Below are 8,391 nucleotides of genomic sequence, written 5' to 3' on the forward strand. Positions count from 1 at the left end.
GCATCCTAATTGGATTGGGTTGACGACATGCTATGCAATAAAAGAGAAGATAAGTGAAATTGTTATAAATCCACTTGCACAGAAGGTGGATGTCCAACTTGAGATTTGAAAATCTTGCCATATCTAGATTTGTCTTCATGTCTAGATTTGTATTGATTTTGAGACTCATAACTAGATTTAGAAAGTTATGTAATAATGCAATAGTATCTATAAATTGGTTCATTTATGAAAGGAGACACTTTGAAACGAAGAAAGAAGCGTTCCTTTATGATATTATTTTCTTTTATTATTAATCTTAATTACATAGTTCTTGCTATATTGCTTTTATTTCATAACACGTTATCAACACGAATTGCTCATTTCATAATCTTTTCTGTCAAGATTATATAGTAGGTGCTACTTAACTTCCACGACTCAGCCATACCATTTCAGCGGTAAGAAAACTTCTTTCTAATTTTTCTTCACAATGGTAAGAGTTTATACATTGATACTGGTGTGAGCACGTAATTTTTTCCCCACACCTAAATTACTCCTAAAAATACTTAAAAAATAGTTTTAATTGTCTTTACGGAATTTTAGGAATTTTCTTTATTTTTTATTTTTATTTGTTTTGGCATTTATATGAATTTTTAGCATATTTAGTGACATTTTAAAGTATAAAATCTGACAAAAAAAAAATTCTATGTTTTACTCTTTACGTTTTTAGATTTTAATCACATGTTAGTTGCATTTCTAAAAAATACATAAAATTAAAATATATTAGTCAATTTACATGCACTTTTAGTTAAATAATTAGTTAATTGTTAGAAAACAGTTAATAGGTTAATTTTGCAAAAAACAGGATTAATTTGGAGTAATGAATAAATTGGCTACAATTTGAAAATCAATTGTCAATAACTGAAAAGAAAGAGAAAAGGGTTGTTAGAGTTTTTTCAAAACGAATCTGGGCCAGATTTTTAGCACCCCAGTCCACAACCTTACGCCCCAATCCCTTCCATGCTCGGTCCATATCCTTCTGACCCGCAAGACCACTCAAACGACCCTGTTTTTGCCCAAAACATTCCCAACCGTTGATTACCCCCAGATCTAACGGACCCGAACTCACCTGCCCATTACACAAAATTGTTTGAAGAGACCCCCTCACAGACACCTCTTTCTCACCTCTCTCACCCCTCGTCATTTCCGCCGCCAAAAATTGCCTCACGGTGGCGGGTAATCACCAAAAGACCCCATTTCTTCACCCTACAGTCCCCAGCCCGTCCTCGTTCCATCTATCATTCATTTTCTCAAAAATCCAACGGAATTCCACTATTAGTAGATCTAAGATTGGCCAAAGTACCAAAATCCTTTCTCTTCGTCTGTTGCTTAAATCCCAGGCCTGTTTGGTGTTGAAATCGATCCCAATCAGTAGCCATTGGCTTGAATCTTCAATTGGAGGGGTGGTTCCAGTCCTTTCACGACTGCTAGAAGATGGCCAAATCGCCCCGAACCGGCCCAAAGCACCTCGAGTCATCTGATATCTATTCCTTCGACTGGCAAGATGTATTTTAACATGAAGCATTGGCCCCTGAAGAGATTCCGGCTAGTGCTCGTGTAACAATCCCTCCGTCTCGCCGGAATTCATTTGGCCGCATTATTTTGAACCCCGGATAGGTGTGTATCTCCTTATTTTGCTGTCGATTTGTTTTCATGCTTATTTTTCTATGTTGGTTTTCAGATAGGTTTAGTCATCTCAGTTTCATTTCATAACTAATCGGTCTAGGATTTCATATTGGAACCATTTGTTCTAGTAGTTAATATTGCTATAGGTTGATTGATTACTGTGAATTGTTTGTTTTCTAGTTGCTCATATAATAGTCATTTGTGATTTCAAGTTAAATCTCCGTGTTATTGTTCCATTTGCATTGACTATGAGACATTCATTGATTTAAGACTTGCTAACTGAAACTATTCGGTTTAAACTCAATTGAGCTGTGAGTTACAGGGGTAAAAGAGGAGTTTAAAAGAGTTTGAAGGACTGGTTAGAGTAAAAATTGAACTTCTGGGGGCATTTGGGAGATAAAACTTAGAGGAATCTTTTCTGTTGCTGCTGGGAAAGCTTCTAGAATAGAGAAGAGGGGTCACTTTGCAATAGGAAAATACAGGATTTAGGGTGAAGCAGGTAAATACAGAAAGCAAAAGGATTAAGAAGAAAGGAAAGAATAATTGGAAAGGGACAACTATCCAAATCAGTTAAAAAGATGCATTTTTCCTATTTTTTAGGGCTGGCACATTCCTAGATTATTCCCTCAGATTTTTCTCTCATATAACACACCCTCACATTCTATATAAGGACACACATTCCTTCACTCACACAGTTCTGATCCTCTGCAGAATTCTCACACATTCCTTCACCTTTACTGATTTTCACTAGTCACACACAGAGAAACACCTGAAAGCAGATTTTGAAGAGGATTCTATATTATCTTCTGCATTGGAAGCTGGTTTTCTACTTTTTTTTTCTTGGGGTTTGCTAAGCTTCGTTCTTCAATTCTTTGACTTTATTTGGCTTATTCAGCTTGTGTCAAGTCTAGGTACACATCTCAAATTTTTGTTTTCTCCTGGATCTATAATGAAATGCTGGTTGTTTCTTCTAAAGTTCGTTTGCTGTGTTTGATAGAATCTGTTGTTTATAAACTTAGTTGAAATGTTTGATATAGTTAATACCTAAAATATGTTGTAGATCTAATTAATAATAACCGGTTGCTTTGAAATTAAATTTGTGACTAGAGTGTTAACAGAACTCATATATTTAGCTTGATGTAACAAATGTTAAGCTCACTAAGCTCAACAATGGTGAAAGATTCGGGAAAGAACAGAGTATTGGAAAGGAAAGAGAAGAAAATAGAGTGCAAGAGAGAGAGAAGCAGAGAAAAGAGGAAAAGAGAATATTCATTTAGCATAATCTCCCACTCTGTTACAGCTTGTACAAATACAGCTAAGAATGCAAATACTGCTAACACGTGTCCTAGACTATAGAGAACATACAGAAACTTGGATGGACCTAATGGACATAAAATACTGGAAAAAGTGTAAAACCTCTAATCTCTAATTAAACAACTCAATAACTAACATTTCTAATATCATCTTCACTCGTTACATGCCATCCTCCCTTGAGAACCTTGTCCTCAAGGTTCAAATTGGGGAAACTGGAATTTGATGAAGTTTTAGTCCTCCCATTATAATAGATTTGGCCATTGCACAAGAACCTGAGTGGTAGCTGCGTTTCGTTTCTTCACCATACGCCTGTCCAGAATTGCAATTGGTTCCACTAGAGGCTGTCCATCACGAGAACATATAGGGGGCTCAATGGAAGGAATCTAATCTATGCCCCACCCTTTTCTTCAACTGAGAAATGTGAAAACTGAGTGTATCTTGGATGAAGGAAGTAATTGTAACTTATAAGCTACTAGACTGATCTTCTTAATGATTTGATAAGGACCATAAAATTTGGCCACTAGCTTCAGACTCTTCCTTATAACAATTGAGGTTTGCCTATAAGGTTGTAATTTGATGAACACCCAATCTCCAACCATAAACTCCCTTTCTGTTCTGTTCTTGTCTGCATAAAACTTCATTCTGCTTTGAGCTCTTTTTAGGTTCTCTTTCAGTAACCTTGCCATCAATTGTCTTTCTTTAATTATTTGATCTACAACAGCTATTTTGGATTGTAAAATCAATTCAAAAGACAACTGAGGAGGATCATATACATATACAACTTTGAAAGGGGTCATTTGAGTAGCTGAGTGGTAATTAGAATTATACCAAAACTCAGCTAAAGATATCCATTTGCTCCATTCCACTGGTTTATGGCTGGTCATACACCTTAAATAATTTTCCAAGCACCTGTTTACTCTCTCAGTCTGCCCATCTGTTTGTGGGTGATAGGTTGAGCTGTAAACTAACTTAGTTTGCAACAAATTGAAGAGCTCCTTCCAGAAGATACTGAGAAAGACTTTGTCTTTATCAGAAACTATGCTACTAGGTAAGCCATGCAACTTATAGACTCGATCTAGAAATAATGAAGCTAACTTTACTGCAGTAAAATGATGAGCTAAAGTTAAGAAATGGGCATATTTGCTATACCTATCAACCACAACCATAATTGTATCTTTCCCTCTTGACTTGGCTAAACCTTCAATGAAATCCATCGATATGTATTCCCAAGGTCAGGAGGGTATAGGTAGAGGTTGAAATAGACCCAGATATGCTACCTGTTCATTCTTACACCTTTGACATATTGCACCGTTCTTGACCACCTTTTTAACATCTTCCAGTATTGAGGGCCAATAAAACACAAATTTAACTCTATGGAGGGTAGCAGTGATGCCAGAGTGACCTCCCAAATTGGAAGAATGCACATGTTGTACCAATTGCTATCTCAAATTTCCTTGCTTACCGACCCAGACCTTCCCTTTCAATCTAAAGATGCCTTGCTGCAGTGTTACTTCAGTTGAAGCTGTAGGATCAACTGTAGGAGCACAGACTATCTTCGTTACTTCCTCATCCCCTTCATAACTATTCTTGATCTCCTCCATCCATTTTGGTTGCAATTGTATTAACATTTGACAAGCAACAACAACTTCTGTTAACATTTGCCTCCTCGAGAGGGCATCTGCTACTGAATTACCAATTCCTTTCTTGTAATGGATCTCAAAACTTAACCCCATCAACTTGGTCAAGCCTTTATGCTGCAAGACAGTGGTGATTTTTTGTTCTTGGAGAAACTTAAGGCTAAAATGATCGGTCATTATAATGAAATGACTAGGGATCAAGCAATGTCTCCATTTGTTGACAGCATGTAATATGGCAATCAACTCATTCTCGTATGTTGAGAGACCTTGATGCTTTAGGCTTAGTTCCTGACTAAGAAAGGCAATGGGCCTTCTATCTTGCATAAGAACAGCTCCCACACTTGTTCCACAAGCATCCACTTCCACTACAAATGGTTTGCTAAAATTAGGTAGGGCTAAAACTGGGACATTAGTCATTGCCTTCGAGTGCCTTAAAAGCTTCAGTAGCTTCATTGTTCTAGTGGAAACCCCTTTTCTTCAACAATGTAGTCAAAGGTTTACTAAGTGTAGCATAATCCTTAATAAACCTTCTATAATAACTAGTGAGGCTGAGGAATCCTCTTAACTCTTTGATATTTGTAGGTAGGGGACAAGTAACCATTGCTGAAATTTTGCTTGGATCTGTACTGACACCTTCACCATTGATAATGTGACCAAGGTGCTCTACTTTTGGCTGGGCAAAGTCACATTTAGATCTCTTAGCAAACAATTCATGTTGCCCCAATAAGTCTAAGACAATCTGCAAGTGTTCATCCAATGATAAACTGTAGTCCAGTATATCATCAAAAAAGATTAAGATAAACCTCCTTAGATAGGCCCAAAAAACTTGATGCATCAAGGATTGAAAGGTGGCTGGTGCATTTGTTAAGCCAAATGGCATAACCCTGAATTGCCATAGTCCATGATGTGTTCGAAAAGCAGTCTTGTGCTCATCTCTAGACTTCATTCTCACTTGATGATAGCCAGACCTATGGTCTATCTTAGAGAAAACTTTGGCTCCTTTCAACTCGTCTAACAAGTCCTTTACCAAAGGAATATGGTACTTATTCTTGATTGTTAAAGAGTTTAATCTTCTGAAATCCACACATAGTCTCCAAGAGGAATCCTACTTCTTTACTAGCAATGCAGGTGATGCAAAAGTAGACTGACTAGGTACCACTATCTGAGCTTGTAGCATATCCCCAACCATTTGTTCAATAGCATTCTTCTGATCATAGGAATATCTATAGGGCCTCAAGCTGAAGGATTGTGCTTCTGGAATTAAAGAGATGGCATGATCACAGTCCCTAGGTGGGGGCAGTCCTTTAGGTTCTTCAAAAACATCAACATATTTGTCTAACAATGCTGAAATGGAAACGGGAGAGAAGAAGGAGCCATGATGGCTTCCAGCTCGAGGGTGACCCACATGTCATTCAGCCTATCATATATGCTTCCTGAGGTCCCTCAACATTATTATCCCTTTCAAGATGTTGCTTATGCCGTGGCACCACCTCCTTATGCGGTAATGAATGCACAACCTTACACGCGGCCACAACATCATACTTAAAACCGAGCTCCACCTCCCATAAATACCCATCCTTACCAAGCTACATATAATCCCAACCAAATGTTCCCTAGTACAATCCTCGCCCAAGAGAGCCTTTTAGAAAGAATCAGTTCACCCCTATTGGTGAATCGTATTCAAGCTTGTTCGAAAGGCTAATCAGGCTAAATCTATTGCAGCCAGTGGCCCCGTACCGGCCGAACCCCGAGTCCCAGTCGCACCGAGCTGATGCTAGATGTGAATACCACTATGGAGCAGTGGGACATGGTACAGATGACCGTTGACCCTCAAAAAGGCAGTTGAAGATTTGATTGAAGCTGAAAGAATTGTTTTTTGGGATGAAGAAGCTCCTGATGTGATGAACAATCTGTTGCCTGCTCACAACACTAGGCCAATAGTCGGAATGATTTGTGAAGATGAGGAATTTGATCTGGCACTGAAGGCTATTACAGCCATTGCCGAAATAGAAGAAAAGTCAAAAGATGGTCGCCAAGCCTGAAAGTTCCCCATTAGACGGGAGTCTTGGTAGCCAATCTTATTATCCTTTATGCGTTCGGATTATCTTAGGGTGTGATCCGGATGTTCTACTTTAATGTATTACTTTCTGATGTAAACCCATCTATCTTTGAATTAAAAAAAATCATCATAAAAAAAAAATCAAAAAATCAAATGATATTAATATTTCATTGTCCAGGAATATCTCTTTTCTTAATCTTGTCATTTTTTCTTATTCTCTTTTTAGTTCTTTTAAATGCAGATTTCAATAACATGACATGCTTGCGGACTTCATGCTCAGATCCTAAAATGTTGTCTGACTTTGAAATAATGAATCAAGAATTAGATTGCAATGAAGATAAGTTTAAGGAAATAAAACAAAGAGTTGGAACAACTAAGAAAAATTGGCTCCAGATTGGAAAGATCCATACATGGTAACAAGGGTACTGCCAAAGAGAGCGTTGCACCTGGAAAATATCGAAGGAAATATCCTGAAACAATTGTCAATGCAAATGCAGCCAAAAGGTACTATGTTTGATCCTCCATACATTATTAATATTCTCCGGTTGGGATGACGAAGACTTTCATTCTCGCTACCCAAATACCATTAACCCTTTTGTAAACCATTTGAGCCGGTTACTCTTCTTCGATTACCCTTTTTGGAACTTGAAAGTGTTACAAACAAAAAAAAACTAAAAAAAAAGAATGAAATGAAAAATGAAAAAAGAGAAGAAAAAGGGGGTGGGGGGTGGGGGGAAGAAAAGACAAAGAAAATGAAATAAAAAAAAGATGAACAAGAGAGGAAAAAGGAAAGGAAAAAGAAAGAGAAAACAAAGCAAAAAGAAAAACAAAACAAAATCAAAAAATAAAGTTCTCTGAACTACGTTCGACTTGATTCCGAAATGATACGTAGGCAACCTCTCATTGGAGGTTCAGTCACACCAAAAGACAAAGAAAAGACAAAGAAAATGAAATAAAAAAAAGATGAACAAGAGAGGAAAAAGGAAAGGAAAAAGAAAGAGAAAACAAAGCAAAAAGAAAAACAAAACAAAATCAAAAAATAAAGTTCTCTGAACTACGTTCGACTTGATTCCGAAATGATACGTAGGCAGCCTCTCATTGGAGGTTCAGTCACACCAAAACAAAAATCCAAATTCCCCCCAAAAGTGAAACTGGGGCAAATGTTATAATAGTTCGGCGATGATCCCTCCTGAATGGTTCCAAAGTTGTAATTCAGTCCAAATCATTTTTACCCAAGTCCTTTCAAGTCCTTCCGATCAATCGGTGAGAATGTTCAATGATCGGAGAACGCATCTACTTAGAAAATAAGAGTCTTGTTAGTGAAAACTCACAAAGAGTGCTACAAGGTGATGGTGAGAAGAGACATGAGAGAGGTCAGCCGGTGAAAACCCGCAAGGGGCACCCCTGATCGAAAAAGGATCCTAACAACCACTGACATCGACAGAGTCTTGGCAAGGTTTAACGATTTTAAGGCAAAAGTTGTGATGAATTTTTGAGAATCGGACGGTTTACACAGATCAGACATCCAGTCCAAATGCTATGAAATTGAAGTTGGAAGAAAGAATCCAGAAATGAAAGGCCTATGAAGGCGAAACAAAGTTGGAAAAGGTTAAGTCCCACGCGACTAGCCGTTGTAGCAAAGTTTGAGGAGCCAAAAGTTCCCCAATGCCCCGAAGCTAAAAAAAAGAAAAAAAAAGAAAAAAAGAAAGAAAAAGAAGT

The 8,391-nt window shown here is 37.6% G+C and overlaps 1 protein-coding gene across 8 annotated transcripts in view; it reads left to right on the forward strand.

The window, feature by feature from the left end:
• The first annotated feature begins 1,108 nt into the window (after positions 1 to 1,108).
• The window catches only part of LOC107770334 (uncharacterized), a 30,545-nt gene continuing 23,262 nt past the window's right edge, over positions 1,109 to 8,391 (forward strand). For 3 of the 8 annotated variants that reach the window (XR_012707855.1, XR_012707856.1, XM_075249959.1), the window contains exon 1: positions 1,109 to 1,653. The gene's annotated coding sequence lies outside the window, so the exon portion shown is untranslated. Of the gene's footprint in view, positions 1,654 to 2,297; positions 2,574 to 6,898; positions 7,177 to 8,391 lie in introns of those variants that run through there. The other 5 variants (XR_001644589.2, XR_001644588.2, XR_012707857.1 and 2 more) reach the window with 5 other exon arrangements.

Source organism: Nicotiana tabacum, chromosome 3 (genome assembly GCF_000715075.1).
Source record: "Nicotiana tabacum cultivar K326 chromosome 3, ASM71507v2, whole genome shotgun sequence".
Taxonomy (NCBI): Eukaryota; Viridiplantae; Streptophyta; class Magnoliopsida; order Solanales; family Solanaceae; genus Nicotiana; species Nicotiana tabacum.